Genomic DNA, 20571 nt, shown 5'->3' on the forward strand with positions numbered 1-20571 from the left:
CCTCTCTCTCTCTCTCCTCTCTCTCTCCTCTCTCTCTCTCTCTCTCTCTCTCTCTCTCTCTCTCTCTCTCTCTCTCTCTCTCTCTCTCTCTCTCTCTCTCTCTCTCTCTCTCTCTCTCTCTCTCTCTCTCTCCCTCTCGCTCTCTCTCTCCGCAGTGATTTTCAGATATGCCAGCAAACCTGGTTCTTATTTCGCACGAGCGTCCGCATGAGCTCCTTGCTGCCCCTGTCATCACGAAACTGTCCCAGCTAGGACACTCAAACTTCGTGACCTGTCCTTACAACAAATATTGCATTGATGCCATGCAATGTTGCATATCAACGTTGCATTCTACAAACTGAGCCCGACATCGCAAATGATCTCCAGGTTTCATTTGTGAGTGGATATGAGGCCTATGCGGGCCAATTCGTCTAACGCAACTCACACACCCCGTAGCTGGGCGCCCGCCCCTCAGAAAGGAGGAACGCTGCCCTTGCTCCAGGCACGCTGCCTCAAGATTTTTCAGCGCGTGTGTTTCACGTCATGACGTGCCCATTTGGCGTTTTGGAGGGTGCACGCTACTTAATGCTGGTCACGAAAATTTTGGTAGCTTTCTGTTGTAAATACCGTGCAGTTGTTAGTTTTTAGACATCACTGCTTTTTCTGAGATGTCAGACCTGTCTTTCACAGAATGCTTTTCGCTGCAGAATTTCATTGAATTAGTGTTGGAATCGGAGCTCCATCCTGCCGTTTGCAAACTAAGGAAGATAGAGCTTAGCAGAAAACACCAGTTGATTGATCTCAACACAAAATCCCGCGATTGGTAATAATTTGCGTGATGCTAGATGAATGATTGAGCCCATTATGCCAGGACAAAGGAAATTTTCCTGAAACGTAAACTTTTCAGTCTTATGTGGTTATTTGTGCCAGGCCATGTAGCACAGCAGAACAAAATTGATCAGACTTTTTCTTTGACCTTTCCCGGGTGCAATGCTATGCAGTTTTTTGTGTGTTTAACTATATATTTATAATGTACGACTCCGTTAATGCAGCAATATCGGCCCGCGGTGCGCGGTCCGCAGAACTGTCAGCTGCCGGCCGCTGCCCGTGCAGGCCGTAGATGGCGGTGCAGCGATCCTCCAAAAATCTCCCTGTACTCCGTAACCAAAAACGCTAGGAATGAGTTTGTTTGTGCCAAAACATGCTTAATGGATGCCTCACGGGGTATTGACAATTTGGGCGCCGTTGGTCGATATGTTGGAGAAGTGTTCCCGGAAAATCTTGAGGGGAGGAAAGAAGCTTGCCCCCTTTGTCAGGGAGGGAGGGGGGGGGGCGGTAAATTTATTGATACAACTTGCCGTTATGCGCAAATTTGCCTACTTTTTATAGAACCACGCAACTATTAGACTGATGCAGTTTTCTTCGTCGGTATATTGAACACAGCCCTTTCCGTCAATCGCCTACCAAACCCAGTAAATAGAAGATCAGGGTAGAGCAGCCATCTGCATTCTACTCTGGACATGTTCGCCTGCAGTCCCATTATGTGTGCAGTGGCTAGTAAGCGGCATCCAATTTGTGGCGAGACAACGCAGATCGCGTTTCTGCACGGCACCCCTCAAAGGTCCCCGCTGCCACCTCCATCATCATATTTCCAAAAGGTCACACGCTTAGAGGGAATGTTTCACGATTGAAAATGTTGAAGCAAACATCAGATATGATCAAAGCTCACTTATACCTATCTGCTTAGTAAATATGCTCCTCAATGCGTCATGGTTTGACAAAGTCACCGTACTTGCACAACATTCATTGTGAGCCAATCAGCGACCGCCGTATCTGGAAATCCCGCTCACGAACGCCAGATATGAACGCCCCGACACTTATATTTTTGTTGGCCACGATCGCCGCATGGCTCACGGAATGGCAGAATTTGAATGAGGTCATTATGACGTCATGAAAAATGTAGCTGAAATACTCTCCCCGATATACCTTTCCCATTTTCTCGGGCGCGTAGCTCAGGACCTGGAGGGCTTATGTCTTGAGAGGAGCGGGATTGCAAACAGCACCGACAGGTCTTCAAGACAACTGTCTCACTTTAAAACGTGGTATGAATATGTAACCTTTTCTTTAACTAGAACTCTTCCCCGCTGTTTTTTTTCAAGCTTCCGTTTATGTCCGCCGCTCCCATCTTCGCTGGACTTTCTTCTTATTTACCTTCAGGCGTTTCGCTCCGTTCTGAGTTTCCTCCCATCTCGGCCCTTTGATGTCGTGTTGTCGCACCTTCGTCGGGCGGCCCAGGGTTCGATTGCTTGCCAGCCGCTGGCGAAAGCGACGCCAAGCTCACACTCGACCCCAGGCCCGTAAATAGTCGCTCCTCGTCCGACGCAGGTCTCATCTCCTCTGCCACCACGTTCCTGCTGTTCGCCCTCCAGCGCCAACAACACCGGTAACCGTCTCAGGCACGGTCCAGCATTTAGTGGCCTCGTTTCCGGCGCGACCGGCTGGTGACGTCATTATAGCGCGCCGTCGACCGTTATGACGTGTGGGGTCGGACAGTCCCGCGCCGTCGGCGGTTATGATGTGTGAGGTCGGACAGTCTCGCGCCGTTGGCCGTTATGATGTGCGGGGTCGGACACTCCCGCACCGTCGGCCGTTATGAGTCGGACAGTCTCGCGCCGTTGGCCGTTATGATGTGCGGGGTCGGACACTCCCGCACCGTCGGCCGTCATGAGTCGGACAGTCCCGCGACGTCGGTCGTTCATTATAATGGGTTGTGTCTGACAGTCTCGTCGTGGTCATGGAGCCGCCGCCGGTACCGACGGCTTTTCTGTGACGGTGCCGGCGAGGTGGCGTGAACTGCGGGGACCAGGGGGGAGGGGGGGGGGGGTCTGGCCGCCGCTCCCTGCAAGCCACGCCCAGCGGGGCAGCTCGGTACCTCCCGTCGAAAGGTTCCTGAGAAAAGCTGTTTTTTTTTGTTCGGATATTCAAGCTGTGGTAGAGCAGAATGGCGGTCAGGCGCGGGCGAACCGAAATTTTTTGCACTTTCAGGCAAAGAATATCACCGAGCTGTGAAGCGCTCATAGAATTCTGACCTGGTGAGGCTGGAGCATTTGAGTACAAAACAACCTGATACAAACATGGAAACACCCAGGTAGAAAAACACCTTCAGCATCGCCGTGTTTGGCGAATGGCTTCGCGTCCTAGCGCGGCCAAGCCGTCGGGTTAGGCGACCCTAGTTGCTTTTCGCACGGTTTTCGTGGTTTTCGTAGGTTTTTGTGAACTTTTGCTGGATGTTGAAAATACCGACGCCATTCAATTGGCTCAACCAGAATAGAATATGGAACGCTGCAATGTATTGAATGCTGGAAGACAATACGCACGCCACAGCGCGATCGCCGACGGCGTTATGTGACAATGAATTTATGTACTGATCATGATGGTCACACATTTAGATTGGTTAGTGTCTGCGTGCCACAGTAGTGGATGCAGTGACGCATGAAAAGCTTCAATGGCAAGCCGCGGATCCCAGGATTCCGGATCCGCTCTGTGGCTGTGGACGCATCTGGCATGGTGCCGTCTCCGCATATCACGACTGATTCGTCGCGGTAGCAGATGAGTTTACACAAGAGTGTACATAGGCGAATCCGGGGGGGGGGGGGGGGACGGGGCTATGGCCGCCCCCAAAACCTCTGAGAGTATGTTTTGCTCCCCGCTAAACATTCCCAGAACTTCATAAAAGTTTCGTCTACTTACCGTCTGTTTTAACTTAAAATGTTTTAACTGTTTTGTTTTAACTTCTGTTACAGATTCAAAAGTTTTCGGCGCTTTTTCCGGTTTTGAATGGTGCCCCTACTAGGTACTCGCGAGAGGCACCATGCACTGGGCCTCGGATCCCACACCAGCCAGCTGGCGACGAACGGCTGCCCCCCCCCCCCCAAAAAAAAAAACAACAGCAAAACTCCAGGCTAGATCCGCCCCCTGATAGTGTACTTTTGTGTCCCAGGATAACCAACTTCTAACACAGATCCCCCTTAGTTCTCTGTGATGGCTTGCTCTGGGCTCAGTCACTCTGTGCAGTAGCTCTGATGGCGTACGTGTTGCAGATGCAAGTACTGAAATAGGAGGGAAGGAGGACAGCAACCGGGCCGGTTAATTAGTACACCGTATTGCAATCTTGCTGCCTGCAACCAGCCGACACATAAGCGCATATGCCAGCACTGGTCAGCGTGTCGCTGAACGTCGTTCCGCTACAGGACACCTGTCTGAAGTTTTTTTCCTATTTTGCTGTGTAGCTTACGTAAATGCTCGTTAATAGACATCGACATTTCCTGGATGCCACGTGACAGAGCGTTGTATACAGGGATGGTACGACCATGCGTCCTGTTTTACCTTTTGCCTCATCAGATAGCGTGTTTTATCATCTCGTGCCATTTAGATACGCAGCTGTCGGTCATGCCTATACGCCATGACGTGTACGTTCAATACGCTATGACGTTTACAGTCTTTACGCAATGACATGTACGGTCTGTACGCCATGACGTCCACGGCCTGTACGCCATGATGTGTACGGTCAATACACCATGACGCCTAGGGTCTATACACCATGACGATTGCGGACTATACGCCGCGACGTCTACGGTCCATACAACATGACATCTACAGTCCTTACGTCATGACGTCTACAGTCTACACGCCGTGACGTCTACAGTCTGTACGACATGACGTCTGCAGTCCATACGACATAAGGTCTACGGTCAATACGCCATGACGTCTGCGGTCTATACGCCGTGACTTCTAGAGTCTACACGCCATGATGTGGTGTGAGTATAGGCTGCAAACGCGGAGAACTCAACTGCACACTGCTCTGCAACGTGGCAAGTTGTACACTGTACAGCCTCAGGCCCCCCCGCCCGGAACGCATGACCCATGAACACACTGCGTCGTTAGGATGCTGGGGTCAAATCGCTGGCCTTGATGGCGTTTTGAAGGCGGTCTTAATGTTGTAAAGATCACAGCACTCAGGGCAGCAGGAGGCGCTGCAGATTGTAGCTATTTCCAGGATATTTTCCCCATTCTTTTGGTCACACCTGGGACTCATTTTCACAGAGGCTAGTTCAGGTAAAGAGGATTTAGGTGTCGTCACTAAATGCTCCCGATGATGTGTGACATACTGACTTAAATGAACAACAAGAGCCACGACGCAGACCACACTTAGGCGGCGAAGTCATCCAACGCCAAAGCCTAGCTCAGCCGATCTGCCGTGTCTCAGCGTCTTTGTTTCAGCGTCAGTGTTGATCTCGTTTGTCAGTGTCTCAGTGTCCGCGGCCTCCATCAGTGAACCACTCATCTGTCTTCTCCGTAACGGACCATGTGCATCCGTCTACCCCGTAACGGACCATGTGCATCTGTCTACTCCGTAACGGACCATGTGCATCTGTCTACCCCCGTAACGGACCATGTGCATCTGTCTACTCCGTAGCGGCCACACTGATGGAGGGTGGCTTTCAGCCACCTGACACTGTTCGGCGCGGTTGGTTGCGCAACCATCCGTGCTGGCCTCGTGGAATTTTTAGCTGGTTGTGTCACCTTGTCGTTACAAACCGTGGAATATTTTTAAGTCTTCGTCCCGTTAGCTCAATGACTAATATGTATCTAGGGCATGTGGGACCGAAACGTGGCCCAATTTGTATCTTTTGCAGCTGGAAATGTGTTCCAGGATGGCCATTCCTTTGTCTTGTCGGCATTTCATTCCAGCCTGTTGCTTTTTAACCTAGTGGCACTTTGAAGCTGGCATACAACCATTGCAGCTGCACTGCGGCCATCGAAAAACAAGGTAGACTGTTTGGCTCCTCGCTATGTTCTCACGAAATACGGAACGTGAGCTTCCACGAACCATACAGTTACCCTTTGCCTTCGTGAACGTATACATGGCTTCCTCTGTGCGACTAGGGCAAGGTTAGGTAAGGTCAAGTGAGCGGGTAGGGTTTCAGCATAAGTATGGAACTTAAATAGACAAGGGAGGCCTAGCATATTTGCCTTCCGGGCATTGTGACGTCTGACGAAACGATGAAGCTGTCAAACGGTCATTAGTACATTCTATTGAATTAATGTTGTCAGCAAATCCCGCCGATTACTTAAGCTCGATTATTCTCCTCGCAAGAACCCGCAACAGATGTGGAGCGATGTCATTAACACTGCGGTGCTAATCGGCTGCCATGTCGGTGAGGCCGTGGATCCTCATATCCAATGGAAAAAGGCCGTTGGTCACGTGACTAATCGCAGCGCTCGAAGTCACGTGCCTGTCATCGCCTGTGGTTTCCACGGACATTGGACGGAATCTTTGACATCATCAAGCTGTCTTTGCTTAAATATCCAGGTACCTGGGCTCTGTAATACGTCATCTTAGCTGGATAATCCACCCGAAGGGTACGTTATTGTACATCGCACGTGCGAAAGTTGTCTCAGTTTGAGTTTTCATGCTGTACGGGCGTTCGTGGTCGCGCGCGGGCCTTTCGCGCCTCCGTTATGTTCTGGCTCACCGTATCCTTTATTTTACGATATATTGTACTAGCTTCTGTGTAATACATTGTACGATACATTATATAATGCATTATATGATGTATCATTTCAGCGCCGGAACGCAGCGCTCGCCAAGCGTTCTGAGCCTCTGAGACTCTGGAGGACCCGATAACCCCATTACCTGAGCACCTGCAAACAAAACTTTAGCCTGGAGTCTGGTTTCAGCCCGGCTGGTTGTGTGTCAGTCTGGCGGGTCGTGTTTCAGTCTGACTGTCTGTGTTTTAGTCTGACCGGCCGTCTATTAGTCTGACTGACCGTGTTTCAGCCTGGTCGTTGCAGTTTTGCTGTGTTCCAGTCTTGCTGACTGCGCTTCAGCCTGGTTGGCTGTATCGCAACTGGTAGTACTGTTGTAACAGTGATATGATAACGGGGATATGATAATGATAAGCGTTTTCAGGCCGAACTCGGCATCCCATAGTTGATCACAGCGTGGTCGCCATTCAAAAGAGTTAAGGAAGACAACATTGATCTTGCTCCAAGTTCGTCCTGGACACGATCAGTAACTTTTTAAAGAAGTGAACGCGATGCACGTCATCGTCGTGACTCTCACGTAATCGTCGTGACTCTCACGTAATCGTCGTGACTCTCGCGTCGTCGCGCACTCTTATGGAGCGCCAGCGACTTCGAAGACCATACGGGCGCTCTCAGGGGCCATGGCGTAACCGAGGTTAGAACCCGGAACCTCAGTGGAATCCCGAGGCGCTAAACGCTCGGCCATTACGCCCCCGCTATGAATGATATGGCTTCGAAGAGCGTGTGGTGAGACGTGGCCTGAATGATCGCCGGAAATTTAAGCAGATTCCTGTGCAATCAGCAAAGCACGCGCATCCTCTCGCAGTCGTGAGAGACGGGGCATATGCACCTCAGCCGCTCTCTGGTACGGAGATTCAGTTCTGGCGACTGGCCCACTCCTGAACTCCGCGGGGTAGCCATGCGGAGTGTCAGACGAGAAGCTGCGGAGGGATCATCTGCTGCGCTTGTATTCCAAGCAGCCATTACGCCTAATATTTTATCATTTGTTCCCCGCGGCGGGCGCAAAACCTTGAGCCCGTCTCTTCTTCGTATGAAAAAATCTAAATTGCATTCCAGACCGTGCAGACTGTAATCCGTGTATCCTGGACGGCGCCCAGCCACCAGCACCGACTGCTGCTTCTCAGAAGAGCCAGTAATGAATGTTGTTGTCAGCGCCGGGCTTAATTTACCGCCGTGGAACATGTCCAGCCCGGGACATGACGGTCTTTCTTCCGGCGTGAGACCGGACCCGGTCCAGGTAATTAGACGTAACCCACGTGCCGGCTAATATCCGTTGGCAGGGTCCGTACAATGAGATCGTTCTCGCTCATATCCATCGCAGAGCACATCACGTGAGTTCGCCCCCAGGCCCGGCTCTGGCGATGGAGAAATTGTTTTCGTGGTCCTCGCGTGCATTGGAGCTAGCCCCGCTGTTGGCCATTACTCGTTCTCTACCAGCTCTTTTTTCCGTTCGCCATCTTCGCGTGTTTTTTTTTCGTTTTCGTTAAAAGGTCACAACTTCTGCCAGTTTTGCGGCTCGTCTGACTAGAAAATAGACCTCTACTTCCTTACTACGCATAACACCGAACAATTATTTGTCGCACCTGCGGCCGGTGCTGAGCCGCGAAATGGTCAGACAGTGCAGGGACGACGCTGACGACGGCGACAGCGCGCTGCCACTCCGTGCTTTATCGCCTGCCCAAGGCTGCCCACGTCACGACGTCCTTCAACCACCTAAGCTGACATCGCCTTGGCAAACGGCCGGCGGCGGCGCTTGCTCTGCGCTGGTATGCGGCGCTATTACCGAGGATGTTTCGAAACTGGCTTAAGCCAGAAGCGTCGACAGTGTTGTCGGAGTCCGGTAAACTTAAGATGCTCTTCGCCGGCTGGTCCGTGAGCTCGCTGAAAAAGGCCGGTGCAAAACAGTTGAGACGTTAGACATGAAGACGTCACCATAACAAACACAACACCATGCGTTGAGTATATGAACTGAACCGAATGAATTCTTTGGCGCTATGCTTTCGGGAGCGACACGGACACTGTCATTATGAGTCATTAGTCATAAGCATAGTCATGTCGTCTTATTATTATGAGTCACCTGCGGTGATTTGCTCGGTATCGATAGTGGCGCCTTGTGGCGTTCATGTTTTGCTTGCGAAGATTTTGTGACATTTCCGTGGCGCGGAGGGATCGGCACTGACCATGCACTCAAAGGCATGGACGGCATGCATTGCGCATACATGCATGCATGCACAACTGTATCGTGAGAAAAAAGGTATCGTGAGAAAACTGAAGGTTTAAAAGTCTGCATTGCTGCTGGCTGGAATAAATGATGTGTCAGGAATGACGTGAACAATGTTAGTGCCCGTTTCATTGTGGATTCGTTATCTTAGTTCTGGGTATCGTGTAGCCATCCCTTAAACCGAGAAACCGTACGCGAAATGCCATATGGGAAAACTTGGTGTCCATATTGTGGACACTTGCCACAGCTGAAGATCTATCAAAAAGGTGCGTGACTGCGGTAGCGGTATATCAGGATAAATAAAGTTCTTGAAAAACGCATAAAGACAGCTACGCGTCAGCACTAGTATGGAACACAGCGCATATTTGTATTTCAATAAACATTGTTATTGTGGCTAGCGAAAAAGATAGTGCTGACAAAAAGAGCTCAGGCATCAGGTGGCATGCTGCAGCTTTTTTGGAGATTTTTTTGACTTGATTCGATGTCAAGGAAAGTGTGGCCCGAAAACTGCTTCTATTGTTATTTTTCTGAAATGGGTAAATTTGTTGTGGTAAAACAAAGTGTATGTATAGCAGCTAATCACAGACATGCAATGTAATGCTGTGAATTGTGACGTAACGCTGCCACAATAAAAAATGTAACGCTGCCGTCATAAAGATGCAACCAAATGTTTCTTGAGCTTTAATGGACCAGCATTAAGATCAAAACATTGTGGGCTCATTGCAATGCGAAAGGAGAGCTAACCAATATGAAGTCACCGATCGGATTTGTACAATTACACGCAATTTTCAGTATCTTAAACCGAAAACTGTTTTCGTGGACCCGTTCTCTTTAATCAATACAACTGCACTTGCACAGACTATGCACAGCAGACAGAGCAGACCCACTGGCGCCTTCATAACCCGCAACTGCACACACCAACAGTGCAGAACGGGCTATGGGTGGTCAGTGGCTGGTCGGCGTGGGGTACGGTCCTCTCGGCACCAGAATCACCATGATAGTGATGATCGTGGTGGTGATGATCACCATAATGGTGCCAACGAGCAATGTCAGTCTCTTGGCCCTTAGGATTCAGCAAAACGGCCTGGATGCAATGCAGATATTAAGCTTGGGATGAAAGGAGAGAGGAAGACTCGATGAGTAATGTTGACACTGAAGCATTTGTGACGAGCGCAGCAGCTTATTTTGCCGAATTTATTTCAGAGATACACACGTCGTCCGGTTTTCTTGTGCGGCCTAGACTTAGGCCAAACGTGTTTGTCTTCTGATAGTGTTGACTGCGTTGGTAGAGCTAAAATCCCTGAGGCGTCGCGGGAAGTCGCCGAAGTTGTGTAAAGGACCCCACCCGGCAGCCTTCGCACTTCCCAGTCCAGAGCCGTATATTACGCTGAAGAAAGTTATTTTGATAGGTCGATAGACCTCCCTCCTTTCAACGCAAACGCGTCACGCCTGTTTGCCGCAGTTCGTGTTCCGCTTGACGAGCTGTCCTTCTGTTTCCAGAGTTTGCCGCTGAGCGGCGCCACCTGCTCGAATACGCTCTGCCCGGGCTCCAGCAGTACTACATCCAGCGCGGCATAGAGGTGAGGCCATATCCAGACAAAGAGCGGCCGTCTGCGTTTTGATCGAGAGCTTCCTGTTGATTTATTCAGCACGAAACTCTCACTAACGCCGATTTCCAGCGGGGTGAAAGCCCCGATAATGTCAAAAGCTGCGCGCGCCGATTACCATGGCGACGACTAGGCGCCATGTTGGCGTCTTTTCACGGCCCGCTGAGTCGTTCGGCTGGTCACTCCGCGCCTGGTGTCGTTCAGATCGGCGCCGACTAGAGCGAACTTGGCCACCGCTAAGAATCAGTGACGTCACATCTCACGATCAAAGTCGGATTACGGGAATCCAAACAATAATCTCTCCCGATTCCCACCATGGTACCACACCCGTTTTAAGTAGGTTGATAGATGAATGAGCACTGTAACCGGCAGCTCGACCATAGCTGCCGGTTACAATGCTCATGGGCGTGCCAGAATCAGCGATTTTTTTCACTCTCGCTGTACCCTGCATGCTCGTGACGCCCCGTGCTCCCTCGTGACGCCCCGTGCTCCCATGACAAGACGTGTGCACCGGCTGGGAGTGAGTTAAAGTGCCCCCTGCTGGGAGCAAAGTCCGAGCGCACCCACAAACCCGGAGGCAGGTCCCTGTGCGGGCTGTCCCCGCGTGGGAGCCCCACTAGCTGAGTAAAACTCTGCTCCACAGCTTATCACTGTCGTAAGCTCCGTGCGGAGATCCCTCAGGTGCGTGCAGTTTTGCTCCACCACCATCCCATAGCCTCGAATTGGTGACTGAAAGTCGAAAGGGCTTTTATCCAAACGCAATCAAAGGCCATAGTGGTACAAGACGCGAGACGGCAGGGAAGCAGTCATCACTTAATAATGTGCTGGTCTTACCTGAACGCTCTTTATTCATTTAGCTTTTCGATATGTTGGGTTTCGCGTGGGCGGCTTAGATTTCGTCACTGTTGAAACGAAGCGAACGCTGGGTTGGGCCGTCCACCGACGAGAACCACGCTGATAAAAGCAGCTGAAGTCGATGGATTGAAGGCATTGAAACCAGTGGGTTGAAGGCGCTGAGGCCGGGAGATTGAGGCCGCTCAACCCGTTGGACTGAAGTCGCTCAAGCCGATGGACTGAAGGCGCTCAAGCCGGTGGATTGAGGGCGCTAGAGACAGTGGACTGAAACAGCTCAAGCCGATGGATTTAAGGTGCTAAAGACGATGGGCTGAAGGCGCTTAGGCCGGTGGACTGAAGGCGCCAAAGCCGGCGAATTAAAGCCGCTGAAGCCGGTGGACTGAAGGCGATGAAGCCGGTGGACTGAAGGCGGTAAGGCCGGTGGACTGAAGGCGCTAAAGCTAAAGCCGGTGGATTGAAGACGCAAGCCGGTGGACTGCAGACGCTGAAGCCGGTGGACTGAAGTGACCGACACTGGTGAGTATCGCCGTCTGTCCTCTGCTGCGCTTCAGAGTTGGTGATCGCGGATGAACGGTTGGCGCTTGGCGCAAGCGGAACCGGCGCAGCGAGATGAGTGAGGCTACGTGTTCCTGAGAGTGAGGCTACGTGTGCCTGAGAGTGAGGCTACGCATGCCTAAGAGTGAGGCTACATGTGCCTTAGAGTGAGGCTACGCGTGTCTTAGAGTGAGGCCATGCGTGCCCGACAGTGAGGATTCGCGTGCCTGATAGTGAGTCTACGCGTGTCTGAGATTGAGGCTTGGTGTTGTCACATGGTACGCTCAAGACATTTGCTACGACGCTTTGCAACATCCCAGGCTGTCAGTATCAAGGCTGAGTTTGAGAAACGTCGGCAACAAAACATTCTGTGTGGACGCTATCAGAAATCGCCTGGCCGAATGGATGGGATTTCATAGAGAAGTGGGTGCGGGAGTGCGTCAATGCTCAAGATGACATTGTCGTGAAACTTGGAGGAAAGACACTACCGCATGTCCCATGGCTGCTAATGGATTAGTTTTATTTTTGCAGCGTGCGAGATGGTTTTGATTGCTTATTTACGCTGTGGACCTGTCCTGTACTATCAAATCATTTCATTTGCGCCGTGGACCCCATGTCAATCACCACATGTGACTCTCATCCAAAGCTCGCGCCGCGGATCCTTTAACTCCCGGAACTTCCCTCCTGTCCAGTTAGACAGGTGGCTTAGTGTTCATTCGCGCCCCTGCTCACATCATCCCGAAAAGTTTCTCAGATCGAACCCGCCTCCCCGCCTTAAACTCCGATCGAACTCCTCGCCTCCCCGCCTTAAACTCCGTCCTGATAGAGCTTTGGTTAGTACAGGCTCGAACCTCACCGTCATTCTTTCCAAGGCGGCTCATGGCTGGCTGTTGCGCCCGAGGCTTGATTAAAGTCGCAAAAAGAAACTTGTCCCGGCCAGAGAGCGAGGATTAACCTTTGCACCTACATCGCCGCAAAATTGCAAAAGTTTCGTCCAGATGAGCTTTGGCAGTCGCGTTTTGCGTCCAATACATGGATGACGGCTATTCAGGAAAAGCGTCCTGGGTTGTCTGTAATGCGTGCTGAACTCATATGGCGTGGTTCTCATGCGGTTTCTTGGAGAAGTGTCGTATTGGGCGCCACGATCTGCGTGTGAAGAGACTTCGTGTGGTTCTACGAATACAATGTTGGTGCCTACACGACTGCCGTAGTTACAGGGACAATTACTTATCAGTTGTTATTGATACGCGCACATCAGAAATTCCCGCCTTCGTCAATGATTTTCCCATGCTTAAAGCATCACCACGCACACATGTATGACCGAGATCCTAGCAACATGCAGCGTTGGTAAGAACGGAAACGATATTTATCACGAGGTGGCAGCCGTCTCTCACCGAGTCCGTGCAAGGGTCAAAACCTCTTAGAATAAGTGCAGCGTGGAGAAGAAAAAATACTATTGGCAAACAAAAGGTGGCATGTTAATCAAGAGGGTATTGCGTTCGCTCTACAGGTTGAACTTGAAATTTTTGTAGGCCTCATTCCTGTAGCGAGTCACCATTGGAGCAGTGAGAGTCGTGACCGAACATGCCGTAGAAGTAGCCGGACGAAGTGTGTGTCAAGTTTGTCACGAGCGAGTCAAAGGCAATGCGGAGCACAGGCCTGGCACCACCGGCGGCATCTGACTGATGGCGGTGCGATGGTATGCCACTGGATATCCGAGGTTTCCGGGGCTGTGCCATTGTGCCGCCACTAAAACACTGCACGACTTAGATCAATCCACAGGTTGGGGATCTGTCCGCTGGCGGGATTGGACTGGATCAGAAATTGCCACCGAAACACGGACAAGACTGGACCGGATTTTGCAAATTTTCGGTTCACACGGGTTGAACGGATTGAAACCCAATCAAACAGAAATTGTCACTAGAAGATCAGTAATATGTTCAATGGAAACAACAGCTCAGAAACCGACCAACCACTTAAACCAATAAGATACAGTGGTTTTGATTACAAGTAATTCATGAACGGGCTGTCTAGTACATATCTCAGCAATTTATTCCGCAATCATATTTTCTGATGAACAGATAACATCCACACCTTGGTATGAAAGAGTGATACTCATATATGCTGCCATGAAGAAGTAGAACTCTCATTCCTCGCAAGTTTACCAAAATGTTTGATAATTCACTAACCTATCTTATCATCACATGTTTGTCATTACTCCTGATTTTACCAGCAACTCAATTTAGGCCCAGTGGGTGGTATTGCATTTCAGAGTTGAAAATGTAGGCAGCAGCATGTTTTGTAGGTGGTAGAAAGCACACCTCATGGTTTAGAAATTTAATCTCCTGTATGAGAAAACTAAGAAGATGAACTCGCTGGTGGTAACACTGGAGTTTCTGTTTACTTAGTCAGCCAGCCTGATAAGGATGTTGCTTCCACTGATCTGTTCCTAGATGTCTGCTAGAACAAAGATTGCCGAATGCTCATAGATTACTTTCTTTTCTCCTCCCGGATGAATGTATCTCAAAGAATAAGCACGATGTCTTTGGCATTAGGTCGGTACTTATTTATTTGTGTCCGATCTATTCTGTTCCCACTTGCATAACCCATGCGCAGATTGGACGCCAAGAATGCATTTGCATACCTGCAATTTTTCGTAATTATTTAGGTCAAAGTTATTTTACACAGAAAGCCAGGAATTTTACGAGATTGCACACCCACCCAAGACCGTTAAAACCACCCAGTCACACCTTAAATGCAGATTTGGTAAGATCTGGAGTGGCTTGTCCGTTCGCTCTCGGCGAATGGTTAGCATGTATACGGATATCAAAGCACCACCGGCCAGGAAAAATGTCGGATGACCGGCGAAATGTACCGAGCTTTCGCGCCGCGTGTTGTGAATTGGAAGGACTCTATATTTGTATCTGTGACGCTCCCGACGCACGAGAGACGTTACACTGACTAAAACGCTACGCCATCTAATAAAGTGGTTTTGGAACCTCTGAAGCTGAAAAGTGCCGTTTTCGAGCAAATTTAACATTTGACCTGGCATAATGGGGTTAATTTTTGACTTAGCAACATAAAACTTAATACCACTTGCGAAAATTTGTTGAGGCCAAACCACTGCTGTACTCGCTAAACTCTATCTTTCATAGTTTGAAAACGGCACGGAGTCGCATCGACCCTCCCGCCCCCCCCCCCCCCCCCTATCAGTCCGCGTTATGAAAAATGGAGATGCAGGGCGAGGGTTAAAACAAAATTATTGTTTGTGTACAAATCCGTTTTGGAGAGCGACGTTTCTGCTCCGAAGCGCCCCATTCAAGATGGCGGGACCCTGCTGGTATGGTAAGTAATATGGTTGGTTGTACGCGGCCTGTCTCTGCAGTGATGCATACACAGATTTTTGTATGTTTGCAGGTTTCAGCAGAATCTATGACATGATATGTATGATGTGCTGAACTATGATGTGATGTACCGAGGTAGGTGATGTGCTGAGTTACGATGTCATGTGCTGAACTATGATGTCATGTACTGAGGTAGGTGATGTGCTGAGTTGTGATGTGCTGAACTATGATGTGATGTGCTGAGTTATGATGTGATGTGCTGAACTATGCTGTGATGTGCTGAGGAAGGTGATGTGCTAAGTTATGATGTGATGTGCTGAGGTAGGTGATGTGCTGAGTTATGATGTGATGGCCGAGCATCGAATCCGAACTGATTCCGTAACGAGCTCACCGTGAGTCATTTGACAATGAAATGTCCTAAGGTATACCAATGAGTGGTATTGGTGGTACGAACCCAGGAACGGCTTAAAGTGAATCTTTCACATTTGAATATATTAAAGCAAGCATTAGATATAATGGTGCAGGTTCACTTATAGCTATTGGTATCTTTTTTAGCAGAAAAGACTGATCTGGACTACACAATTTTCTTGTTTAGTGAATATGCTCCTCGATACGTCATGGTTTGATTACGTCATGGCACCTTGCACAACACTGATTGAGAGCTGAGTAACGGCCGTTATATTTGGAAATCGTGCTCACGAACGCCAGATATGAACGACTCGATCATTATATTTTTATAGGCCTTGATCGCCAAATGGCTTATGAAATGACAGGATTTGATTGACGTCATTATGACATCATGAATGCCAAGGTGACCTCGGAATACTTTTTCACAATTACTCTCCCAGATCTTTCCTGTCTTAAAGCCCATGGACCAGGGGGTTTTAGGTCTTGTAAAGAGCATGCCATGAATTGCATCGAAAGTTCTTCAATATGGGTATTTTATTTCAAGCCCCATACAAACATAGAACATTCCATTTAATGTGATTCCGACCTTGGTATAACTGATTACCGAGCGATGTGCATTGTCCGCGATATCACAGCTGCATAACATCCTTTGCATTGTTCAGATTATGTGCATAACCCTAACTTTCCTTCAAGGCAGTTCTAAGGCTTAAGCTAAGGCTAAGGCAGTTCAAGGCCAGTTTAGCGTCTGAAACGGTTGTGTCTAAAACAACATTGTTGTCTTTGAACAACGTTGTTGCCTTTGGATAACATTGTTGTCACTTGCGACTCCATGCGCGTATGCGAGCATGAGCTGGGCGTCACGTGGCTGAAGAAGCTATGGATTTTTGAATGCGAGCCTCAACCACGTCCATGTATCCTACCCCTCTTGCAGCGATCCAGTTAGTTGCCCGTGGCCGAGTCTGTCGCTGGATTCACTGCCTGATGTGGATTCGTTCTTTGCTCCCCGTTGTTATTACTTGCATGCAGATATCAATTCATGCAGGTATCAATTCATATCATTCATGCACCAATCGCGCGTTAACTAAATCGATGCAAATCGCTGGTTGTCGACTGCAAGTTGTGGACAGCAACCACGAATCCGGCGCTGTTCGCAACGCTCGAGTCAAACGTCAGCGACGAATCGCGCTACTCCGTCCGTCCCCTGTTTTTTCCCAGCTGGATAGCATGCACATCTGCGAGCATCGTCTGCGCGTCGTAAGCGCCGCCTCGCCATGCACCCGGCCGCTGGCCTTCGTGCGCCCCAGCACAGTCCGGAGCTGGTCCCGGATGTTGCTATCGTGGACAGCTGCCGAGCTATAGCAGGCTGTAACAGCGCAGAGCCTCCTCACACCGAGTTCAGTGTCCAGATCTGCCGGACTGAACAGCCTCCAGCGTCGAGATCAGACAAGACTTGGCACGTGTGAAGAGCTGGACACGTGCCGTCGAGATGAAGATTATTCTGGTGCTGTTGGTTTGCGGTGCGCTGCTGTTCAGCACGTTCCCCGTGAATGCCAAACGCTTACAACTGGGTAACCCAGGTATGCTCGCGACTCAGCTGAGTTTGACGTGTCGTTGCGTGCCAGCACTGTTTGGTAGCGATAGGAGCGCCTTGTGGCGGTCACAGGGCCTAAGAGGCGATGTGTGGATATTGTTGCGGTTGTAGCCAAACTGATGATATTCAACGCCGTTTGCGTGTGTTTTGCTACGCGACAACATCTCCGTTGGAATGCCAATTTGGCATGAAGGAAACGCACAACAAATGGAGACAACTATAGAAGAAATCGCAAATAATTGCCACAAAATTATGAAGACATTGCGAAAAGGCCACGCTGCTCCATAATAGGGTTACGCCCGCGAATATCAATAACACAAACATAATTTTGAAAAATTTGCAATTTGAAAAAACTGCCGTATACAAGTTGACGCTCGAAAGGGCCCAGCACTGCAGGGTATTAGAGATGCGACAAAAAATGCTAAAGCGCAGGTGCAAAATGATTTTCGAAAGAGGCTCTCATTGGGGTGGTTGGGAGAGTAGTAGAAAGAAATGGGCCTTGAAGAGTATCAAACACTTACGTTTCCGCTGCAGCACGGAGTATGGAGCATAACGTTTTTATGTCAACGTCTACCTTGGTCCTACGTAAAGTTACGTTTATTTAGCTTATGATTGTCTCATAATTAAAAGTTTTGTTCAATCAAATAGTAGTATTTGCAGTTTTCATGTTATTTAGTTGAGGTAAAAAGAAAACCGATGCAAACTATCATTACTGCAATATGCATTCGATGGATACTGGAACAAATGCATAACCAAGACCACGTCTTTCATTCCGTATGCCGTAGGCCTTAGTACATTTACTTTGTTGTGGCTTCGCGGGAAGCAAAAAGGCAGTAGCAACCCCTGCGTCTCTTTCCAGGTTCGATTCTTGCAGCGGTCAGATTTAGGTGCTCGCCAGGCTTCGTGAACATATTTGGAAGATGCGTGCGCAACATTTCGAGTAAGTGTTTTCTAAGATGGCAGTAATGCCTGCTATGCAACGAGGAAATGCAATTTTCGGGGGCGATAAATGGGAAACGGGGCGCTCTGTCCTGCTTCCTGTCTATCGCTCTGCTAACTGGCATTATTATACTCCTCAGGTCAGGAGACGTACGTGAGTTTGCTTGTTTGCAAGCTGGCTTGGTTCTTCCCCGATCCATGTTGTTTGCTCGTCTGCGCTCTACGTCCGTGCTCACCTCTTTCAGGCTTTGTTTGCATTGTTCCACCGTAGACCCTTGCCCCTGCTTCCCGTGCCGCCTGGTCATCCACGGTGTCCAGTCTGCCATCCTGTAAGGCTGCTGCTGGATACGCTCTGGCAGCTGTGAGATATTGAGGTCGCCTGTAGCGTAACTGAATCGATTACCTTTGTCATCTCCCCTGCAGCCCAAGTGTCTGCACGGGGGGGGGGGGGGGGGAGTTCAACCAAACTTGTTGTGTGGAAAACCCTCATATTGGTCGGTGGTCTGTTTCAGAGCCGGTTAGATCCGGTGGTCCTGTCCCGTGGCTTTTTTTCTGACCGAGTCCGCCACCAACACACCTCCGGTGCTGAGCAAACCTTGGGCCAAGCGACAAACACCGCTGATCACGAGCGATGCTTGTTTTGGGTTGGGGGATGCAATGAGCTTCTGCAACAAACATGCAGAGACACAGCTCCCGCTGATGAACGTTGGCTGCCGCAGCGTCACCGCACCAGCGACTTGATGACTTGTGACTGTTATTGTGCTGTGTGCGATCTTGATCATCTGAGACTGTAATTACAATCAGCGCGCGGTGCTGCTACGTGCTTCCTGTATTGCAACGGAGCTTGATTTGCTGCGAATATCCGATTTGCTATGACCTTTGCCGTGACATTTGTTCGATCGTGCTTCTTCCTTCCCTGGGAATAAAACATGTGCTTGGGCACCGAGGAAAAGATCCCAGGATCCCCTCAGCATTAAACGCTACGGAATCCTGGATCCCCTTGTGATTCATACACATGTTTTCCTGGAATGCTTCCCGTCGCCGAATGATTGTCCGGTTTGTCCGGCTATCACGACTCACGTAATGCGGTCGAATTGCTCCGTAAGTTCTGGAAGGCGGCGGCCTGCGCTCTTGTTCAGCTCTCGGCTAAGATGCCATGCCATGATGATGCCATGCTATAGATAAGGCATCTTACGGCATAAGATGCCATGCGTCGCTTCATGCAGCAGGCTTCCGTTCCTTTTAGATTGCCTGACGACGGGATGACCTTGCTGCCATGCACGCGCTGTTGTTTGCTCGGTTCTGAATACAAGCTTCGTTAGCCGTGGTTTGTCATAGTGTGTGATGGGGGTGATGAGTACCATGCGGGTTGAAGTCTTTTGTGACCTGCACCACTTCCGCCTTGCATAAGCTCAGAGGCTTTAAATGATGGTTCTGCTTGCGGTGTAACCAGTCCCGCAGCAGGCCAGCCTAGGTGTCGGTTGGGCCCAACACCTCCGATTTCGACTTTTGAGGGCATTTCCAAGACCCTATAAAGTGCATGATAAAATGATAACATTGATGCATCTCCTGCTCCAGAATTCGTCTAACTTTCGAGTGTGTCCGTCTGCGCGAGGCGGTCCATATACACCAAAGATACGTGATTTGACCTCATCTGACCCGACATGACAAACCAGCCGCGGGCACTGTCTTAAAGTGACGGAAGGCACAAGCTGCAAAACAGCTGCTGCGGATCGGAGGCCACAACGGGAGAGGGGATTTCGTTGTTTTTTTTTTTTGGGGGGGGGGGGGTTATTTTTGCTCTACAAAAACAGTTGGGAAGCCAGCAGAGGCTCCCTCTTCACCCACCGGGAGCCATGGCGGAACGGCCGTCGGTTGTGCACTGCCGAATCCGAACCATGCGTTGATCGCATGTTTTTTAATTAATTTTTAAAAGGTTTCTGGAATATACAACACAGGTTATGTTCATTAACGGTCATAATAGCACATATCGACAAAGTTGCCACCTGGTGGCACCTATTGCCATGCCGGGCTTTTATTTTTAGTTTGTTTTGCTTCGCGCTGTCTGGAACGCATGTTTTAACATTAACGACAGAATCGTTGTTTAATGTTTCGTGGTGGCAAGAGTTTATCCAGTCTGCTCAGGTGAGTGTTTAAATTTGTTCAATGACGGATCAGACTTATGGCATGCCGTGATGCCAATAGATCACGTGTTGTCTCCAGAGTCCACTGGCGATTTTATAAGCAGCACCCAACTAATCTTTTAAGAGACGCGCTTGCATGAAATTATGACTGAAAGGGGCTAGAAAACTGACTTGAATCATGTATTCCCCAAAATAAGCCATATACACCAGACCTGTGCATACCTACATCATTGCCAGTGTTCAGTGTCCTTGCGCTCCCGTCGAGGCTGTGGATTACCGGTGCAAAGCGTACCTTGTTCCAGTGGAGGATAAACCTGCTTTAACCCAGTCCTGACCCGAA

At 49.7% G+C, this 20571-nt stretch overlaps 1 long non-coding RNA gene across 1 annotated transcript; it reads left to right on the forward strand.

Annotated features, from left to right (window-relative positions):
• The first annotated feature begins 16942 nt into the window (after positions 1-16942).
• On the forward strand, positions 16943-19411 carry LOC119104492 (uncharacterized). Its single transcript, XR_005094947.1, has 3 exons — positions 16943-17134; positions 18008-18088; positions 18600-19411. It is a non-coding gene; the product is annotated as an uncharacterized LOC119104492 (long non-coding RNA).
• The last annotated feature ends 1160 nt before the right edge of the window (positions 19412-20571 follow it).

The sequence above is a fragment of the Pollicipes pollicipes genome, unplaced genomic scaffold (assembly GCF_011947565.3).
Source record: "Pollicipes pollicipes isolate AB1234 unplaced genomic scaffold, Ppol_2.1 Scaffold_6052;HRSCAF=7182_pilon_pilon_pilon, whole genome shotgun sequence".
Taxonomy (NCBI): domain Eukaryota; kingdom Metazoa; phylum Arthropoda; class Thecostraca; order Pollicipedomorpha; family Pollicipedidae; genus Pollicipes; species Pollicipes pollicipes.